Genomic DNA, 23,492 nt, shown 5'->3' with positions numbered 1-23,492 from the left:
TTAGTAGTTCATTCGGTTTGACCTTGCATGTTTTTGGAGGGCAATCAGTTAAATGTAAATATTTTTAAAAGGGATTCTACAAGATATGAATTACAGCTACATATTAGGAGACATAGTTTTCTTTTTCCCTGCATTCATGTGAGTGCTGCTTTGTTCAGGGTAAACTCATATCCAATTACCCTGAACTGCATTCATGTGAGTGCTGCTTTGTTCAGGGTAATTGGATATGAGTTTTAGCTGAAATTAAATTCGTAGTAGATTCGCAGATTTTGAAATTCACCAGACTAATTCACCTCTGGTTCTGCAAATAATTGCAATTACTATCAGATATTACTTTAAATTTCTTTAAATGATCAACCTGAATGTACGCAAATTAAATATCTTGCCGATTATAAATATGAAAAATCATATATATATATATATATATATATATATATATATAATCAAATATATAATATTGTTAAATTATTTCCTAGCGCCACCAGTTGTTACGTTATTTTTTTCCTTCACATTCGTACGGGGTTCATGTTGATTTGGAGTGAATAACGACGACAGCACTTGATGAAATATCGAAAAACACTTTATTTACCAATATTAATCAAGACAGCTCCAAACCGCTTTTGCAGTCGTCGACGATCTACTACAAACACGCTGGAACAATCAGCGACACAGCCTTCCCACTCTCAGATAATAGCGGTGGAGACAGCTTCACTGCAAAGCACCAGAGTACAGCTCCCGACTCTGCTCGGTCGTTCTCAGAACTCCACGTACTCTCGAGACTCTCCACGCTACAACTCGCGATGCATTCAACGACACACAGAGCACAGCTCCCTACTCTTCGGTTCAGTCCTTCACACTCTCAGGCAATAGCGGTGGACACAGCTTCACTGCAAAGCACCAGAGTACAACTCCCGACTCTGCTCGGTCGTTCTCAGAACTCCACGTACTCTCGAGACTCTCCACGCTACAACTTGCGATTCATTCGACGACACACAGAGCACAGCTCCCGACTCTTCGGTTCAGTCGTTCCCGGAGCTTAACGCACTCTGCCGACGATGCACTAACCGCGATACACTAGACTCTTTCGATGCACTCGACGACCCACTCGGCACTCACTGCCCGACTGTCAACTCGATCGACTCTGCACGGACTGACTAACTCGAGACTAACTATCTCGCACTCTAGACGAGACACTCTCTAACTGACTGCGAGCCAGCAAGGTTTATATAGCTTTCGGCTTGTGTTCGAGAACATTCTGAGCTAAACCGGTAAGAATTCTTTCCAGAAGGTTCTCCATCCGTCCATGGTATATCGCCGATTTTGTCCCAAAATGGGCGATTTCTCGCCAAATGTGGCAACTCTGCATTCCTTGTTATTTTATGGCAACCCTAAAAACACTTTGCGGGGAAGCTATCTTACCGCATCTGTATATTTCGTAACAATATATAACAAAACTTGGTAATACTTGATGAAGATTATTCCAATGAAACAAGTTTAATTACAGCACCCAAGCTGATGTTGCTTTCCTATTGTAGCGAAAACTGCTCCTTTCGTCTGAGCTCCTCATAGCTTAGCGAAGAAGACGCAGGACCCAAAACCCGAAGGTCCTGGATTCGAAACCTATCAAAGGCAAGATGCCTGATAACTGGTTTTTATGTAAATTTCCTTCTGATTAATCTGTTTTCTTTATGTTCCAGAACATTCCGAGACTGAAATATTCCAGCATGTTCTTCAGGTGTATATAAGTAGTTCTTCATTCAGTTAAAAAAAAATAAAATGTTTTGAGTTTAGACTTCAGTACTTGATGTTTATTTGTACGGTCCGTTCATCTACGCAACAATACAAGCCACGTTGAGATAGCTTCCCCGCAGAGCGGGTTTAGGGTTGACAGAAAGTGACAGGTGGATGCGAATTGCCAGATTTGGCCGGAAATGGCCCATTCAGTGACAAAAAAACACTCAGTACTCTCCAAAATTTTGAGGAGGTAGCCGGATACAGTGAACAATCCACGATTTTTGCTGTAAAACTGTTTTTCGTATTGATTTTTGAAATTTCCTGTTGAAAAGAAAACACCTATAATGCATAGAAGTAGAACAAAAACAGACGACCAATCAAAACTTCGAATTCTCTTACAAATACTGAACACTCTTGTAGAGTTTTGTCATCTAACTTCTGCGTGAGAACTGTAAGAGTAATAACTGCACAGAAAGAAGAGTTTAAAAGTACCCTTTATTACACTCTTTAAAGTTTATAATGCGTCAAGTCGACGCAAACACACTACGCCTCTTCTTGGGAGGTAATTGAAATTACAGAACTAAACTAGAAATTCGAAGATATGCACAAATCGTTGAGCTAATCTACAGGCCACCGGTAATTCATGTTTCTTAAACCGGCGTCGTAACTAGTGGCAGCAAGTATATGCAGTTATTCCACGAAAACTCGCAATAAGCAGAAGGGAGTAGAAGCTTACGAAATAGAGCTAACGGCAATAGCCTAACTCTCTCTAACTTTCCTACTAAACCTCGGTTTTAAACTCTTTCTTTGAGGTAGAATTTGCATTCCTTCACGCGAGCTAACCAAATTTAAATATTCTGACATTGACAATTAGGGGAAAGAAGGCTTATAGGAAAGCTTAAAATTAAAACTTAACTTGTTAGTTAAAAATAATATAAATCCCTACACACTTAATAGGCAGTTCAGATTCCGAAAGATTATTCTAAACATATTTGTGTTGTCTTGCTAATCAATCTTCGTCCAACAGTGTAAAATGTGTAAAACTGCTGGACACAGTTGGTTCGAATAATGCTCTGATCCCAAAACACAGTTTTTTTAAATGATCTTTATGATTTTTTCCTCTGTGTAATATAAATATTAGCCCAAGGGTTGTCAACCGGAACGGAATTTTCCCTTGGACGGGGGATTTCATAGATTCAGGGGAATGAGGTCAGCATTTAGTTAGGTCTTTAATATTTAGTTTTAGTTTATGAATATAAAAAAACTGCTTTTATTGAAGTTTTGGTATTTATCAATATTGTCTATAGTTTCTGTTCTTTGATGATGTCGTGTCTATGACAAAGTGCAATTATAAAGCTCCGAAGCTGTCAAAGACAGCTTTTGCAACCTCCGGAGCTCTATCAGTATAACGTAGGTCCACAGGGTCTTCAGTGCCGATGTCAAACAGTCTGGCCTGGATTGCTGGGCAGCTGAAGATGTGATGGCGAGACAGTGGGATGTCATCTGGGCAATGAGGACAAATGTTGGTGTAACTACGCTGTCCGTCTGCAGATATCCTCATCCCTTTCGAGTGATTTATCCTAAAGGCCACTTTACATCTGTCAAAGCTGCTCGTAGCGAGCCGCTCGTCCGAGCGTTTCGAACCGAGTGAACGGACCTGTACTCTGATAGATTGTTTACACCGATCAGAGTGGACTGACAACTCGCCTCCGTTTGTTTACGAAATGGATATCGACGTCGCAGCTGCAGGAAAGAATATGCATTGAACATACATAGATGTTCTTAGGCTGCAGTGCTTGAAGTCTGCGAAGCAGTTTCAAACGAATTAATTTCTGCTCTTGGGAGGGAAAAAAAATGGGTACGTGATTGGATAGCTTGTCGCGATGAATTAGGAGTATCAAATGAACTATTAAATGAATTTCGGATAGAATGTCCAAAGTTACAAAAACGTTATTGCATATCAGATACAAGAATTTAAAAGAAACTCAGTTTGAGAGAAGTTATTTAGTCAACTGTGATTACTGAAAGTCAAATTAACAAAGTTTTTCTACTATATACAACTGTTTATTTACAACTAATTAATCATTTACAAAATAATGTAAAAGTAATAATGTGCTTTATTATTTATTAATAGAAAGAATATATTTATTCATCCAGAATCCACAGAATCAGTAGCTCTCTGTGCATGAATTAATTATGCAGAGTTCTGACTGGAACTGTGTTATTTCTAGAGAAGAATGCAAAATTAACACATGGAATATTTATTCAAAGTTACCATTAACACGACAGAAGTAAACTGTATGATATCTACCTAATTATTCAGAAAATCTTAAATAAATAAGAAGTAGCAAAAAACTAGGGAGTATTACATATATTACCACAGGTAAAAGAATATATATATTATAACATAGTTCCAAGAGGAAGATATTTATCGCAAATTGTTACTTTTGGATCCTACTGAAATTGTGTTTCTGGACCACACACAAAGTGATATCAACAAAATTAATAATGGGTAAATATAGTGATTATACTTTACTTTTAAAATGATAAAACGTATAGTTTAAAAAGATTAGAATTCATCTAGCATAATTTGTATAAACCTTAATACACCTTCAGTACTTGCACACACACATCCAAGCTGAACATGTTTCACATCCAAGCTGAAATGTAACGAATTATAGCTCAGAATGTTTTTATACAAAGCAATAAATTTAAATATCCCCAATAAAACTGATCTACATATCTTTTTTATATTTTTTTTTTATTTTTATAGTTTATCATATATTTATTGCATCCTCATGTAGGGATGCTTTTAGAAAAATGAATATAAGCTCACATAATTATAGAAGTAAAACACTTCATAAGATGCGTATGCATTGAAAAATGCCATGGTTTGGCTATCGCTTAATCTCGGATTATAGAATTCACTGTCTCGACGTCCCTACGAACGCTGCTCGGATTAACTGCCCGGAGAGATTTTTCAACAGGTTCAAAGTAGAAACGGAAGCGCTGACTCATCTCCCCTACGTTTGTACTCCGTCAAAGTGAGCGTTTACATTGTCAAAGTAATTGTAAGGAGCGACTCGCTCCGAGCCGCTCTGACAGGTGTAAACTGACCTTAAGTCTGGTTATGATAGTCGATAAGGCTCTGTCACAGTTCAATTCTGGGATGGAGTTTCCTTTAACTTGACCTATTAGTCTTTGGCTGGCGACTGCATTGGCATCAACAAGGCTTAGGCAGTTGGATGGCTGAGGAGAATCACGGGATGCCTTTGCAAGCTCATCGGCCTTCTCATTACCAAAAATATTTATATGAGCCGGTATCCATTGTAAAATGCAGGTTCTTTGGGCAGCAATGATTTTGTTTATTAGCTCAATGATCTGATGACTGAGTTGACATTCGCCCTTCTAGATAGCTTGCAATGCTGATCTTCAGTCAGAGAAGATGATGATGCTCTTGGAACTCTGGTCTTCTGTTCTTTGATTTACGAAAGACATCGAAAATAACCTGAATATAAATATATATATATATATATATATATATTATAAGGTATTTCTCCCGCCTTCTTAGCATTCTTTCGTAGTGTGGTGGTCTCCACGCTGGGCGCGTATTCCAGAGGTCCGTGGCTGGATTCCAGGCTAAGGTGTTGCTCATTTTTCACTTCTCCTGCTTCCAAAAAATAAATCCTAATGTCTCTACAATGGCGCCAGAACTAAAAGTGCGGTGGAGGGATGATTCTCCACACCCAGAATTTGGCGAATGGGTTCCCTAAAAACCCCAGTCGCCCTTTAAAAGGGAGAGTATATAAGGTATTTCTCCCGCCTTCTTAACATGCCTTCGTGGTGGGGTGGTCTGCACGCTGGGCGCGTATTCCAGAGGCCCGTGGTTCGATTCCCGGTGAAGGAGTTGCTCATTTTTCACCACTCCTGCTTCCAAAAAATAGCCTAATACCTCTACAGAATTTTTCGAATTTGGGACAGCAGGGGTGGAGTAAATAATGAAAGCTATGGTGAAAAGGACGCATGAATAAGCATGGATGAAACAGGTTCAGAACAGGTGAATTACCTAGTTTCTCTTAGCATCTCCCCTTTCCTTTTTTCCATGAAGAATTCCTCTCTTTGAATTGTCTTCTGCTGTTTATCATTTTATGTTATGGAACAGATGTAAGCAATCTTCTTTAAAAGTGAAAGGCAAAGGAATAAGTAACCGTTACGTTTTTCTTTTTTCATTTTTAAAATGATTGTGAAATTGTGAAGAGCAAAGTAACATTAACACAAAATACTAATTATCTAACTAAGCAATAAATTATTAACGAAAAAGTTAGCTATAATTTTATTTCTTTAAACCCTGACGACATCAAAAGTTTCTCAAAATGATGCAGGTATATAACTTTAAGATAAGGAATTTCAGGGCTACTAAAAAAAGCATTTTTTCGTCTCACCTTACAGTAATATTTACAATTAATAAAATGTTGCATATGAATGTTAAATGCAAAACGCTCTACATGTTTATGTGAGAAATTTGTGGAGATGTTAATAGCTGTGCAACGAGATCTCTCATGAAGACCATCACTGAAACTGTTCTGGCAGCATAAACATCAGTAATAAATAATACTGATTCTCATACTATCTGAACCGACTGCAGAAGCCTCCACAGAAGTACAAAATAGTCTCGAGCCATGGGTGGCTGCCTTTAAGGAATTTTATTGCAATTTTGTAAGGCCACAAAGTTAATAACCAGCCCATTTTTTATCAAATAGAAAACCCTTAACCTTCAGAAGTTCAACTATGGCTTATAGTTACCTCTTACTCTGGTGGAAATCTTTCCGAAAAAGGAAATCAAAAGTATTCTATTCATTTTTTACCATCTTCTCAAATTTCCTAAGGAAATATAGCTAGCTTTTTTTGTTTCATTTAATTAATTTACGCTTCTTCTTCTATAGGAAATATAAAATACTAAGTTTTATTTTTATAGAAACCTTCTTTTCTCAAAGCTGAAACTGTTTGCATAAAATTCCCTGTCTTATTTTGAGAAGTTTTCTAAGTAAACACATATGTCTAGAATTCGATAATAAAGACACAAAATATATTACAAAGATACAAAATATAAATATATTTTCTAGAGCAGCGGTCGTCAACCCTTAGAACTTCCTGGACCTATATAGTATATAATTTTTTATTTGGCGGACCACTAATATGAATTTAAAAAAAGTAAATACATTTATACAGTAGTAATCAGCAATCTACACATATTTCGTTCACACTGAAAAATTACACGAAAAGTACAAAAATCTTACCTTCCTGTACAGAAAGCTTCACATTTCCGTACCAATGAAAAGGAACTTCACGAAAAACAAGAGCAAACCTGCGAACGCAAAGCAATATCAATAAACTGTCAGTGTTATGCCGTCAATTTTTAATTATTGTAAACATAATCATCATCGCTTACTCAGCAATGGCGCCATCGATCAGCAGTTATACAAAACAAAACGGAAATTTCCAGTGATGCAGTTATTAACAAGAATGCAGATGGTTATCATAAAAATCCATCAAGATGCCTATTGACACGGAGAAAAACCGTATTATCAATGGCCACAATAGCATATGTTTGTAATTCAAAAGGAAAGAGAATTCCACTTCGCGCTATTATTGATAACAGCAGTATACCCATGGATGTCAACTCTCCCTTTCAAATGTCGCTCAGATACACATGCAAAAGTAGCTAAAAAGTCGCTAAATTCAGAAGGAATTTCGCTAAATGTAGTAGCTAAAATTTAAAAAAAAAAGTATAATCCATATTCCATAATTAGGTTTTTGTTACTTATAATTTTTTAACTGAATCTTCATAAAAATATAAATAGAGTTCCAATTTCTTTGCAGACCATCAAAAAGTTTTCACGGGCCACCAATAATTCGTGGACCACCGGTTGAGGACCGTTGTTCTAGAGCATACTGTATAAATAGGTTTCTCACTTTTTTATTATCTCATTACAGCGGTACGCGATTTGGGGTACAGCAAGAAGTGTAGGATTATACGTGCCTTAACCATCAACGAAGATAGCAAAATACTGTTGTTTTCGTCGTTCCTTACCTGTCATCTCTGTAACTATCGTAAAGAAGATGTAAATAAGGAAATATGTTATTACCTATTAATTGTACATCACTTTTTACTCTTATATAACAATTTGTATAGGTTGAAAGGGTGTACTTTATTTTCCTAACAGTTAATTTTTATTTTTCAAAAGCCTTTTGCCTTCATTTGCACCCTCATTTTCCTATCCACGCTTTCCTACCAGAACAGTTTAGAGCTTTATGTAAAGTAGGGTAGAAACTACCATTTAAGTTAAGGTCTGAGTTAATTCAGCTAGAGCGTGTTCTGCCTTTCGGCACGTTGTTGCTACTAGTTTAAGCTTACTATTTTACGACATGCGTAAATCTGCAAAATCTTCAGGAAATCTGCAAGCAATCTTTGTAGAATTATCAACAATGTAAAAGCTGTTTAAGTGCGGTTAAGCCTAATTTTTAAATAGCATGGCGGACATATTTGTTTACATTTGAAACAGCAGAATAGTAGATTTGTTGCCAATCTAGAGAGACTAAGCTTTGAAATAACAAAGATAACGTCTTCATTTATTATTGCGAATTAAATCATGCTTAATTCTTTCTGTAATTTTTTCGAGGAAATAAGTGTTTAAGATTTACTTCATGATTTTTAATATATTATATTTTGAGGTTTTATGTATTTTTGCCTTGTCGAGAAGTGAGAGCTGAATTAATTGAATGAGAAATACTGAATCGTCTGTTAAAATCTGTTTCTTTTTTGTTTTGTTTGCTTAATTTCTTTTATACATCGTTCTAGATTTATTATAGTATTTTAATAGAACATGTGGCAACGATTAGATAATTCTTCAAATGATATAAATTTTGTACATTCTGAGTTATAATATGAACAAAATATAATGCTGTTAAGTGAACCTAGCGCCAGAGTGTCGCTATGGTAAACAAACATAGTGAATTTTAAAGAGTGTATTTATTCCATTGTGTTTTATGCGTTATCGAAGAAGTAGATTTAATTCAATCTAATAAGTTTAAATGAAATGCAAGAAAAAATGCGTGTAATTTAATATTTCCTATAAGGAAGTCATGTGGTGTACACATCAGAGTTTTTATTAATATGAATTTAATGTCATTCTAACATCTATAAGGTATTTCTCCCGTCTTCTTAGAGTGCCTTCGTGGTGCTGTGGTCTGCACGCTGGGCGCGTATTCCAGAGGTCTGTAGTTCGATTCCCGGCGAAGGCGTTGCTGTTTTTTTTCATCTCTGCTGCTTTTCTCTCTGCTCCTAACCCTGTAGTGCCATTAACTTAGTTTGGCGGAACAGGTTAAGTAAAGTGACCATATCATCTCTGCAGGTTCCAAAAAAATACCTAATGTCTCTACACTGTAGTCAACAAAAGCATACTTGATATTTTCGATATGGCAATAGTAAACGCAATTTGCAGCCTGTTACATTTTTAGGATAATGATTGTAATAATTAAGTTTTTTTAGAATTATTTAATCGAATGCCATGTCTAAAATGAAGCCTCAGCTTTAAGTTATTTTTTTTTCTATTATTAATTATTTTTTTAGTTCTATTAGTTATTTTTTTTTAGTTTTTTTAGCTGTAAGTTATTTTTTTTTCGGGGGGGGCGGGCACTAGACATCTTTAGGCTTTCGCCACTGCTAAGGCCAGAAGTGTTTGTCATTTTATTATGGAGGCACATAATAGGTGGCCACCGTTTTTCCTATGATAAGTGATAAGTGACGGAGGACGTGGGCACTGTCCCTTTACCTTAATGGTTAATCAGTACAGCACCACGTCCGCCATTATCCAGAGCCCCAATGGGGTTGGCTGCCGTCCAACTGCCCGGGTCCCAGTGTTTGTTGATATCTGAGAAAAATATAAGTACATGGCCATACAGGGGCTTTTTTAACATGCTACTTTTACAATACGTTACGATACTAATGATTCAATTATAATACATTTAAAAACTAATTTTGCAGCATGCACTATATATTACGATACTGATTTATACAATTCATACATTACCAATTATACATTAGAGTACTAATTATGCAATTTCAATACATTATAATACTAATTATGCAGTACACACATAGACTTTACAGTGTATGTTACGATGAATAATAAAAACATTACCAATTATACAATTATTATACATTACAATACTAATTACATTACCAATTATACAATTATTATACATTACAATATTAATTACATTACCAATTATACAATTATTATACATTACAATACTAATTACATTACCAATTATACAATTATTATACATTACAAATTATGCAGTGCTACTGCTAGTAATTCTGATAAATATTACACATAGTTATGCAGTAATTCACAAATGTATTCTCAAGCATGTAAGTACATATTCAGCAATTTTGAACAGTTTGGCACTGATCAAGCCTAAGGCAGAAGGTATGTGCATGACTTTTATTATTATATTCACGCAAATAGACAATTGATTGATAGTGTATTCACTTGCAGGTGTTTTTTTCAAGCACATAATTACATGAACATTGTCAGTGTTACTAAGCTATTTGGCAAAGATCGGTGCCTAACGCAGATAGTTTGTCCATGACTTTTGTTATTTTTTCCACAAGATATTTTTGTTTAATTATAAATTTACAATAGGCTTGTCTATTAAGCTCTGGTAAATGAACGTGATGCTGCTCTGTGAGTGGGAAGTCTGTGAGATAATGATCCGGGCTGCCTATATTACCACAAACACAATTATCTGTTTCTATAATTCTGAATCTTTCAAAGTACTGTGGAAACGGGCCATGCCCTGAGACAAATCGGACTAACAGTGAATTCTCTATATTGCGTTCAAGATGCACCTTTGGAATAAAATAAGCTGTCCTTCGTCCTGTATTGCTGATATTCCATTCATTTTGCCATGTGTCAGTTGCTTTCTGCCTGTTTTTTTGAAGTGTGACATTGGCCAGAGTATATGATACTGCCTTATATTGTGTTCTGTAGGATTTTCAGCCGCTTGCTTTGCTAAAGTATCAGCAAATTCGTTCCATGCATGACCTGCATGCGCTTTGACCCATTTGAGGAAATATTGGCTATTGTAGTTTTCTCTTAGTATCTTTTGTATTGCAGTTACAATGGGAGAAGAGTGATCGGGATTATTGATCGCATGTATCGAGTATAAACTGTCAGTAAATATGATAGCTCTATTATGACGCTGTTCTACTAGGTAAGTTAATGCTTCTTTTGTAGCCAACATTTCGCTCTGGAAGACAGTATTATTTTCATGCAAGTGCCCTTGCCAAGTATGTAGAATGTTTTGGTTAGCGACTGCAACAAATACACTTCCTACGCCATTATCAATTTTCGATCCATCTGTATATAGGCATACTTTAACTTCTGGATCTGTTGCGTTTTGGTGCAGTATGCGGACTCCAATTCCTTTCTTGGCTGGATGTATTTGAACATTAATTAGAGATCCTTCATAATCCGAGGGGTTATAAATCTCATCTTTGTATTGAGAAATTTGACTTAATTGCTTCAATGTTTGCCTAGCTGCCTCTTCTTCAATTCTAATGTGTAAAGGAAGTAGTCCGGCAAGCACATTTAAGGCATCCGTAGAAGTTGTACGATAGGCCCTAGTAATCAGTAGTGCAAATGGTCTTTGAATCATGTTTAAGTGCTTAATATTCCGACCTTGCATTGGTGACGCCCATACAGCGCATCCATAGGTAATGATTTTTTCAATTAATGTCTGGAAGAGGATTTTCTGAAAATGGTGACTGATGCCCCATTTATTGCCTTGAAATTGTTTTAGATAATTGGCTATGGTCACTGCTCTTTGTTTCAGATTGAGGAGGTGCGAAATCCAGGTGAGTTTGGTGTCAAAAATGACTCCCAGATAGCGCAAGGTTTTCACTATTTGTATGCGTTGATTGTTAATGCAAATTCTGGGCTGTCTGGTAAGTGAGCCACCTTTTTTCGGGAAAAGTATAATTTTTGACTTGTTATCAGCTATCTTTAATATCCGCTCTAGACAATGATGAAATTTTTCACAGACTTCATTACAATTCCTTTGTATTTCATCGCGAGGCTTACCCTTTACTATGAATGCTACATCATCTGCATACGCATGTAAGCTTGCATATTCAGGCCAGGATGTCGCTATGATATCATTGAAGGTAACATTCCACAGATGTGGCCCCGCACAGGATCCCTGAGGACAGCCCATAGTTTGTTGGTTTTCCAATATTCCACTATTATGAACAATGATGAGACGTCTGTCAGAGAGATAGTGTGAAAGCACTTTAAAGATGTTGCTGGGGCAGTTAACTGATCTTAATGCTTCCTTTATTGCTGGCCACCATAGCATATCAAACGCGCTTTTTAAGTCAATGCTGACTAGAGCCGTGTGATAACCATGGTTACGGTTGTCATAGATGGCCTTTTGTATATCATTTAATGCATGTAACGTAGAGTATCCTGTGCGGAATCCATATTGGCGTGGATGCAGATAATTTCCAGAGTGTAGATGATGGCGAAGACGATTCATGATCAATTTTTCAAAACTTTTCCCCAGGGATGGTAGCAAGCATATAGGGCGATAGGCCGAAGGGTCTTGAGGTTTGCGGTTCTTTTTAAGGAATAATACAACTTGTCCAACTTTGAAGGCCTGTGGAAATGTGCCTGTATGTAACAGTTTATTAAATAATTTAACAAAGAATGGCAGGCAAGCGCCCACTGCTATTTTCATTATTGCATAATTAATTCCATCAGGGCCTGGGGCTTTTTTTTGGTAATTGTCTTAGGACTTGTTTTACCTCCATATTGGTAAAGTGGACGTCGGATGGTGTTGGAGGTGTACTGTTGTTAATTCTCATTTGTGTGTGACTAGCTGTATCATCTTCCAGAGAGTCCTGGTATATAACCGAGTTTAAAATACTCGTTTTTCCTATGAGCGGATAGATGATTTATATCAATGCTTTCTGCGGGATTTGAACCCAGGTTCTTCGGCTCCCTTAACAACTATACTATTTGAGCGGCCTATTAAGTATAGACTACCGCCTATAAGCATAAAATTTATGCCCATAATTTAAAAAGTTATGATGAGTTACAATGAATAATTTATATTTCTATCAACCATAATATATTAATAAATCTATAATAATTATTTAGTTTTCCTTTCAGTTTACAGAGAATATGACACTGGTTCTGTTTACTATCTGATTACGTTTGGTTAAGAAAACCTTTTTGAATGCAAAAGTATCATCAGTTTGGATGAGGCATAAATTACACTTGCTTTTATTGAGATGATCTTCATCAAGTATAATCAGTTTTTGATTATATGTTTTATAATTTTTAATATTTATTATTGCCAAAATAATAAGTTATGTATATTATCTGTGGAATTCTAAAACTGAAAAACCACTGAAAATATAAATATAAATGTAATAAAATGGGAGCTAAAGTACTTAATATAAAATGATTGCTAATAATGTATTGAGTTCGATGATAGGTAATCATCAACATAAAGTGCTGCAGAAATAGCATTAGCGATTAATATTAGATTCCATATGTATAAGAAAAAAAGAGACAGAGAGGGTAAAATGGTATTTAAGTAGCAGCTGAAATAGTTCGATATTGCTATTTTAAGACAGCAGTTAATTGATCTACGAGACTAACTTAAGTCGTATACTTTACGGTGATGAATCTGAAAGATTGCGAAAGTTTTAAAAGTTTGTTAGAGAAATGATTACACCAGAGCTGTGGAGTCGGAGTTATGGAGTCGGTATCGGAGACGGGCAGATTTTGGGGTAAAAGGAGTCGGAGCTGGAGTCGCTAAAAACAGGTCGACTACAACTCCAGTTTTCGTTGGACAGTTTGAATTTGAAATGAAATTAAAATGGATTGAAAACCATTAATGAAAAGCTGAGTTATTATTTTTATTTATGAACTGTATACATTAATAAATAGTTATTTTCAATTTTATTAACTTATTAATAAATAAACATAAGGGAGGAGGATGGATGAGATATTTGCCATTAGTGATTAAACTGATTCATTTAGTTACAAATCTCACTGGTAAATTTAGGTAAGCAGCAATAGCAGCAAGAACTCCCAAAATTGATGCCATTCTTAGGAAGCGAACAGGAAAAAGAGCAATTATTGATCAAACAATGCGATAAGGAAGTACATATTTGATGATAAATTGGCTGTTAGAATTAAGAACGTTTTTAGAAGATGTAGATAACCCTAATGTTTCACTAACTGAAAGACTGTGGAATGAACTGGCAGAATTGGAAATTTTTCTTTCTACACCGTATACAGCCACAAAAAAGATGCATTCTGAAGAAGTGACAGGAGGCGAGGATGGAATCTTTGTTCTTTCTGAAATGGAGGGCTTATTGCAGAAGGAATTATTTCTTCAATGAAGAAAAGAGAAACTAGTTTGCTAGACAATGAGATCTTTCTGGGTTCAATATATGGAGATCCAAAACATCGATTTTTTTTGGATGACTAACAAATTAAAAAGGCAAAGAAAGTCATCCATTGACTTTCATTAAAAGTAAAATTATTCTCAGAACAATTGGAGAATTCGAATCAGGGCAGTCAACCTGCAGACATTGCAAGCGAGTGTCTATCATCCTCTTCTTGTGATGAATTAGATTTTAAGAAATATTTTTGGATAATATTGACTAGGGCAAAACGAATAAAACTAAAGAACCAAGAGCCTTTAGATATCAAAATGAAAAAAATACAAACAAGATTTCTATACGGCCTTTGAATAAATGGGGAAATATGATTGCGCTTGCAAGACACCTCTTTTAGAACTTATAAAAGTCTATTCTTAAAAGTTAAAAGAAGTAGCCCTAACAGTAACAGCTCTTCATCCTACTCTAAGTTAGTGTGGAAAGACTCTTCTCAGCCTCAGCTCTGAAGTTTATCACCCTCCAACAAAGAAAATCTTGCCGAAGCTATACTAGAAATAACTAATGCCAATTTTTCCTTTTCATAATAAACACTAATTAATATAAATAATTTTCTATGCCGTCAATTCTTTTCTGTAGCATCTATTACTTCTTTTATATTAAAAAAATAAGCTGTAACCCATGTGTACATGTTTACATATATATATGAATAACCTATTAATTTGTATAAGGGAAAAAAGTGGATGTTACCTTTCGAAAATTTTGAAAGATTTTCACTGTAACCGTAACCGTGAGGATTCTGTTATTTTAAATCATTGGAATCTCAAGCGCATAGCTTCAAATAATAGTAATATCTGAAATTTCATTTCGATTGGTTGATTCGGCTAGGGTTTCACATATTACGAGAAAGTGTTTGTGTGACTATACCGTACATTAAAAGCATGTTGTTATATTTTTGTGACCTTTTGCATCATTTTTTCCTGAAAAGTTAAATGCAGAAACTGAGAATAAAATTTTAAGAGTCTTATATTCTTTTGATTCAAAAAATGTGCATTTTTTTATTAATACAGGACACGAAACTTAAGCAGCAAGTCATTTTTTTAAATATTTCTATTTTGTATTAAAACCCAACTATCATGAATGCATCTATAAGCAATGTTACGAAACTACTTAGGTAATTTTTATTTTAAGCACCTGGTGCTTCAACACTGTATTAAAGAATAACAAATTTCCGTTTAGTGATTATATATAAAATGCAAGCGTAAGACATCAGCCGTTGAAGAATATAACTTTCTATCGGATAACACGGATGAAAATTTGAAGCACTAGAATTTGACAAATCACAATTATATTTTAAGGTCCATTTTTACCTAACTTAGGTATGAATGCATCTGTACACATGACTATATATAAAAACGTGCAGTTAAAAATGATTGATTTTGACTCTGTTATGCAATATCCATGACCAAAAATCAGTAGAGTTTATCCAGCCAAATTTGTGAACAGTGTAATAAATTAAAAAGAGAAGGATCTTCATTTATTGCATACTATAGAAAATAATTCATGGTTTCGTAACAGTTAAGTCAAGAGAAAATCTTTTAACTGAACCCGAAAATGAATATCCACATAAATTTAAATAACGAAGGGCAGAACGTCTAAGAAGAAGAATCATTTGACAGTGAATACATTCCGTAATTTATATCAATTGCAACATGAAAAAAATCCCGCACGTACATTAATAATGAATTACCTCTGCAACTGCTGAATTATTCATACTGATTGTTCATTTTGAGATATAATTTTGGTTTTCATAAAATAACATTAATTCTGAAGATTGCACTCTTTCTGATAAAGAGGTGGCTTCGATTAACAAACTACGATTTTATAATCAGATTTAAATACACAGAAAGATTTGAATCGTTTACCCCAGTTATTTTAATAATAGCTTTCCTTTAAAATATTTATTGCTTAAAACTCACAAAATCGGCTTAAGGATTTTAAATCCATTCCATATAAAACCTCTGTTACTAATATTTAAGTAATTGCTCATTTCGGATGTTTTTGTCATTTTATGTATTTTTTGTATTGTAAAATCACTGACGCTTTTCCGTTTGCTATGAAAATTTTTATGAGGAAAATTATTATAAGAACACTTTTAGAATTTGACATGTTGCATAAACTGGTATCACACTCCTAACATACGATAAACGAACTATCGCTGGGTCTGAAATTCTGAAAGGAGCTATAGAATTTCAAAAAGGTTAAAATAACCTTTTTATTACACTCAGAACTTCAAAATAAACGCACATTTCAGGCTCACAGTACCAGCCACCGCTTGTGGCGATGTAATATAAAGTAACACTAAATTCCAGACTTCAAACTAAGCCTAGTAGTAGAAGACTACACGATTAACTTTAATTCTAAGTTAGCTCAAAACTATGCATTGTCGTAACAATTTAAATAAAGGAAGCTATAGTGGAAAGCTGAATAATTTCAATCTTGTCAGAGCTGCCTAAACTTAGTAACTTGGATTTGAGAGGCAAAAACATGCTCTGTCTTACAACCGAAAAACCTCAGCTTAGATGATCTCAAACTAATTTACATTTCTGGTGCGGAAACGTAAAAGGAAGTTATAGTTAAGGATGAAATTATAAATAGCTAAGTAATACAAAATAATAGTAACCATACATACTGTTCGACTACGCCATAAAAAATAAAACAATTCTCATTGATTTTATTATTGTTCTCGAAACCAAAACTGCAGACTACTCGACGGTGAAAATGGTTAAAATAGGAGACCCCCTTTATAATTAAATTAACACGTTTGTAAAACTTCTAAATAAATATTAAGCAAAATAACATATTAAAAATTAACTAAAATAAATAATAACTACAAAACCCAACGAATGTAGCGAAAAAACAATAATATATTTTAATCTCATTGAAGAAAATATCAAGAAGAATAAAGATAGCAATAAAAAATACAAACAATAATAGAAGTATTATTTATGTAAACAATAATAGAATAATAAAATTAATTGCGAACTTATAAGCAAAAGAAACTTCTGAGAAAAGCTTAGAATTAAATAGAGAAAACAGCACAATTAAGCAGAGATTCCATTTCAAGTAAAATACTTAGATTATGATAAATAAAAGATTATGATAAATATCTAATAATAAAGAAATGATTAATAAAAGCAATCTCAGTTAATTTTCTAAACAAGCAAAACTTAAGAAGTATATCCTAGTTTATAGAGAACATTCCAAGAATATTCCAGAAATAAATATCTCTTGGCTGACAATAAACATATGTCACTATATAAACCATAACTTCAAGATTCAAATAAGGTATGCGTGCCGCCCAGACGGTATAGAGGTTAGGGAATCCTACTGATATACCGAAGGGCCTACTGGCTTCGAATCCCGAAGAAGGCATGGATATGCTTGTAAATGTGTAGTGTCTTTGCGACATAGGGTCCCTCTAAATATATGACGAGTCGAATGTCCTCTCGTGTGAATTGGTAGTAGGAGAGAGAGGAGGAGATCTTTGGACCCCTCCCGGGGCGCTTTATCTCAAAATTGAGGTGGAAGTAGAAGTCCAACTTCCTTGAGGCTTTGGGCAACCATCTTCCATGAAATTCATCGACAAAAAAACAACAACAATGTATGCGCTGCTGTTAACGACAATGTTGGCCACGTGATGGCTTTAGTAAAAATAAATTAACATTTTAATATTTACAAACCTTCTCCAAAGAATGTTTTCTAACCAAGTTTTCTAATCTAAAGGTTCATTTTATTTTCTAACCCGTTATTCAGTAAAATGATTTTCCTATCATTTCCATGCCAAAAAGCAAATTTCCAGCCCGCGCGAAATTCAGATTAGGTAGAAAGAAGGAAGTATTTAAAGAAAGGTTTCGAAGGAGAAAATCAGAGGTTTTTCTGAATGCTTGAAGACCACGTTGCTAATTTTGATTCTCTCGCGATTAGAATTCTGCGGTTTTGAGTTATTCTTGCCATTAGATTTTGCGCGCTCGTTAAACTGTGAAGCTGTTAGGTTAGATTTAGTTTTCATCAACTTTAGTTTATCGGTTACCTTTGATTTAAGAGAAAAGTGTTGGGTTCTGTAAGCAGGATTTGGTACCCATTGTTAAACCTGATTTGAGCTAATAAAGGGTTCTATACACCCTTTCTGATTTTGTAGTACTTTAAAAGACTCAACTTTTATTTGTTGATAATTCACTAAACATTCTTTCAACGTCACATGCATTTTACGTTAGCAAAGAATATACGAGGTAACAAAGTTCTAATCAAACGTTCTGAGTTATTTCTTCTAAAATCGGATAAAATTACCATGACAAAAAAAGATGGTTGTAAAATTATACGATCAAAATTACCTTCCTCTGATCGATGGGAAAGGGCATGAAAACGTCGACTCTAGAGAGATTTACGGAAACTAATTTATGTTAGATTAAAGTATCTCAGACTTTACAAAAATGGTAATTTAGATTATCTGGTTTAATACTCATGCTTCTATGACAAAGTATAGATCGTAGCATTCTAAGACGCAATCCGTAGCTCACTTACCCGATATTACAAGCCACAAAACTTTAATTAACACTTTCATCTAACTAACATCACTAACATCGGCGGAGCTCAACGTATGTTTCTCTCAAACACCAGAAACGCCCGTATATGAAAATTTTTGTTGGGATGGATTCCAAGTACAATGCTACAGTATTAGCAATAACCTACCTAAGTGAAACGATTACTTCTCTCTTGGGGATGACTGTGTTGTTTCATCCATTGCCTGCATTTTTCCCTTAGCACAAAATTGCAACTACGGGCAACAGTAGCTAAACTTTCACGCTAAATAAAGGATACGAAAGGTGCATTTGAATAACAGAGCTGCTTTTAATCGCTTCAAAAGAATTATTGGCATTTAACAACATTCGTTTAACAACTTCTGAAACCATTAATACGTGTACTAATATGATGGGAGAAAACACTGGGCAGAAAATGGCAGTTTATTTTTAAACTTTTATTAACAATTAATTTCAAACAAGAAAAATTTTGAAAAAAAATAACATTGAAGTCTTCATTTACTACTCCTAATGCAACTGTTAATCGTAATTTTGAAGCTTGGTTACCAAATTTCATTACTCATTGCTAAATCTGGGAAACGTTTTACTATAGGGAAGAATTTTATCAAACCATCAATATCAGCATTTCTTAAAACGGTTCTAGAAAAAGGTGACAAAGACAGTTATGCCTCTAAGTAACAATACTGTTAGCAGAAGAATAGATGAAATGAGTGAGGATATTGTAGTACAACTTGTTGAAAACAAGAAACCTTTCGGTGCAAATGGAATGGATCAACTTTAAAAGACATTGAGGCCTTACTTGTAACTTCGGAAGGTGATTGATAAAGGTGATTTTTCCGAAAAATTGTTGTTCTGTAAACTATTAGAAAGCACCACTAACTCCAAACGTATTTATAGTAAGCTAAAAAATTACTAATATGTCAAAAAATATACCAAAAATATAACATCTTGTGCTGCAGTTGGTGCTTCTCATATGATGTGGAAGAAAAAGTGTTGCTTAAAATTGATGAAAGATGAGAATACAGAAATGCTTCTTGTGAATTGTTGTTATTCAAAGGAAAAACCTGGGAGCTATAAACATTTCGCCTGTTCTAAATGCCTACTAAATACTAAATAATAATATTTAGTATATTGTGTATAATGTGTATCAATGCTATATCCAAATGTGGACGTCTCTTCAAGTTATTTTGTGAAGAAGTCGCTCAGACGGTACAGTGAGGAGAGCCGACTACTTTACCCAAGGCCCAGTTCAAACACCGAAGACGACATGGATGTAAAAATTGACTGTCCCCTTAATAGGACGTAACGGTGGCCGCTTATTAGGTGCCTCCACAATAAAATGGCCACCACTTAGGAGTGGCCAGAGCCTTAGGACTGGCCAATACCATTATAGACAAGTGCCGCCATTGGGGGAAAACTTTTAAAAATTGCGGATAACAAAATTAAGACTATACGAGACTTATAACTCCACACTGAAGTAATATGGCTGCTGCTTAAAAAGATTTATGTACCTATTTGATACTCTTAGTTATTTTTTAAGCAACAAACCTGAAATGAAAAACCTGTTAACGGTTGCATTTGTGAGTTATTTAGCCGATATCTTTAGAAAACTAAATATATTAAATAAACAACTTCAAGGAGCAAATAAAACTCTTGTCGATGCAAAAACGAAGATATTTGATTTCATTACCTTTATTGAATTATGTCAGGCATATATTCACAATAAAAATTTTGAAAAGTTTCATTGGCACCAAAAATGTGAAGTGGCTGATTCCGCTGTACATATTATTGTCGATCATCTGAAAATTCTATCAACTGATTTAAAAGTAAAATTTTCTGATTTGACACAAATTGATTCCCCGACTCCGATGATTCAGCCAATGTTATTGGATTTGGCCGATATTTCAAATATGCAGTATCAAGATGCAAAAATGAAAAAAGATGAGTCAATTAAAACTTTACTTAATATAAAAGGAACAATGGCATGGCTTTGTGAGGAAACCGAAATCAAATATCCAAATACAAAAAAAAATTTTCAAGAGAACTTACTTGTTACCATTTTCATCTCATATTTAGCAGAAGGTGGATTTAATGCCATAAATGATTTGCTGCTTAAAAAATGAAATCTTCTGGATATAATAAAACAGGAAGAAGTTAACTAAATTGGAACCTGACATAAAATCTCTTTGCAGCAGGCATCAAGCTAAAGGATCTCACTAAATTTAAATAATTATTACTAATACTTAAAGTAATATAGAAAATCTTTCATTAAAATTATTTTGTACTTGAATATCAGCTCCCCACTTATATGTTTTGAAAGTTTACTTATTGTGTTTGCGCACAAAATTTCCTTGTGATTTCTTCCTAAAATTTATCATTCAAGTTTTTGGTGAACATTTCAATTTTGGCTCATTCAAGCTCATTTTTTATAATTTTGGTAAACTGTACATTTTTTGCTTTAAAAGTAATTGAATAAGAGTGAAAAGTGGTTGTTATTATGTTCCGAATAAGGTTTTTATGTCTTCAGTTAATCCGCTTGCCTTAGTTATAGAATTATCAAGCGTTTAAAAGTTAAAATGATCCTAAGCCTAACTAGGCCGCCATTTTTGGTAGTATCATTTTAAAAACAAACATTCATCCTGTATATCCGAATGATAATTTGTTTTAAGCTTCTGCACAGTTACTGTAACTTCTAAAAGATATTTCTAACACTATGTATGACGTATTTGATACAGAATCATTCGAATCTCTTTTTAATTGTTTTTTTTTGGATGGATATAATTAAATACTTCGCTTTTAAATATACTTTATTTTATTCTTTAAACATTCAGTTCTCCATAATCGCTTTTATCATTCAAATTCTAAAAGCGGTAGTATAAAACTCGTGAGATAATGGGAAACGATAACAGAATATTATTCTTAATCTTAACCGGTTGCTTATATTGTTTATTGATTATTGAACTAAAATAAAACTCTTATAATGCCTCCAACAGGTTCGTCGTAACTTTTTCCGAATGTCTTCTATTTAACTGTTAAAGAAACCATGAGATGTAATTTTTATGTGTTATTTCCCTTAAAGCAAGGAAATAAAATTTGTACTCCAACGAAAAATTGTGAGTTCTGAAATTTCCAAATCTTATGGACCCTCTTACTTTTAATCAGGAAATGTATTCCAATCCCAGGAAATGTAATGTATTTATTTCTAGCAAATAAAAAAACACATGAAATTTCTAAAATGTAAAGTTTTTTTTACAATTATCACTGCAGCAGTCTGGGAAATGCCATTCAAAATTCGTGAGGTCCTCATATCATTTTTTTTTTCAGGGATTGAAAGTTTTACGATACGAATTTCTTGTTTAATTCATATACAGCTTCTTTTACGAGTTTCTTATTTTACTCAGTGATGTAAAACGCGAATGTTTTATGGCTAATGAAAGTCTAGTAAACGATGTAAATAAATAGTCACTGTAAGTATTGGATTAATTTTTCTAAAAGTTTTAACTTGCGCAATTTGCGACAAGCTGTTTTAGTTCGTTAAGTTTTTATATCATAATGTATTGAAGTATTTTTCTAAGATGAATTCTGTAAGTGAGTTCTATAAAACTGATAGCAAATAGCATGCAGTTATAGTGCCAAAAGAAAAGATCCGTCATAGTGATTTTAGTTTTTTTTTTAATGTTGTAACAAAACATCATTTTGTAAGTGAGTCATGTTTTAAATTCACATATCATATTCTTCGGGAATTTCTTTCGTATTCCTTTCATTGGGTATATTTCTATGATATTTAGTACCCGAGATTTCCCGGGCTTTGCGCAGAGAGAAGAAGTTTCAATTAAGGCGATGAAAATAGTTTTTATTACTATTATTTATTTCAAGTGATTTTTTTCCTACTATGGTAAGCGCAAAATTTTATCAACCTCGAATAAAACTGTAGAACAAGGTAGAACTACTGTGGAGCATTGTAACGGTTTTAGTAGGAATTGTTATTTGCTTTTTTGTCGATTATGTCTTCCTTTGGAAACCAGCTTTTCAAAATTCACCATCCAGTTTGCCAAATATCTTCCCCAATTTCGAAATGTTCGCGAAAAAGGGATAGAGAGGACACTTAAATTTTGCTTTAAAGGTTCTAAAGAGTAAACGAAATTGCCGCCATCTAATGGTTTTAGTAAGAACTGCTAGTGAGAACGCAGTAACGGAGATGTGAAATTAAGATGGTTACGTGATTTCAAATTTATAAAAAGCAAGTATACATTCCTTGCTCAGCATGCATGACTGCTACTGGCAGAGTGGAGTTAACTCAACAAGAGCGACGTAAACATAAGATGGGTGCCATGAGCGCTACCTTCTTACATAAATGCCGACCTCATGATGTGATGTTTCAAAATTTTATATAAACAGTGCCCTACCTCTTGTTTTGATAGTCAAGTGTGCAAGATTTCATCAAGATCGCAATAAAGCTGTAGAGTTACAGGAATGACACATACACGAAGAAACAAACGTGCTCTCTTTGCGTATTTAGATGATTTTAAATAAGCCAGAAATGTCATTTCACTTGTTTCAGCCTAAAAAATAACAAACAAAATGAATCTGCATTTATTAATTTTAAATCTCTTCACTTGTTAATTAATAACAGAAAACATTTGAAAGAAAAAGTATGTACCTTACGCTTTTCTGAATTG

General features: G+C 34.3%; 1 protein-coding gene across 7 annotated transcripts in view; it reads left to right on the top strand.

The window, feature by feature from the left end:
- LOC118192450 (plasma membrane calcium-transporting ATPase 3-like) overlaps nucleotides 1–23,492 on the top strand; it is a 480,953-nt gene that overhangs the window by 252,341 nt on the left and 205,120 nt on the right. The window lies entirely within an intron of this gene.

Source organism: Stegodyphus dumicola, chromosome 10, assembly GCF_044657685.1.
Source record: "Stegodyphus dumicola isolate Sdum_Otavi_A_Nest chromosome 10, ASM4465768v1".
In the NCBI taxonomy this organism is placed as follows: domain Eukaryota; kingdom Metazoa; phylum Arthropoda; class Arachnida; order Araneae; family Eresidae; genus Stegodyphus; species Stegodyphus dumicola.
The sequence above is the reverse complement of the archived record's forward strand: the minus strand, read 5'-3'. Positions and strand labels throughout refer to the sequence as shown.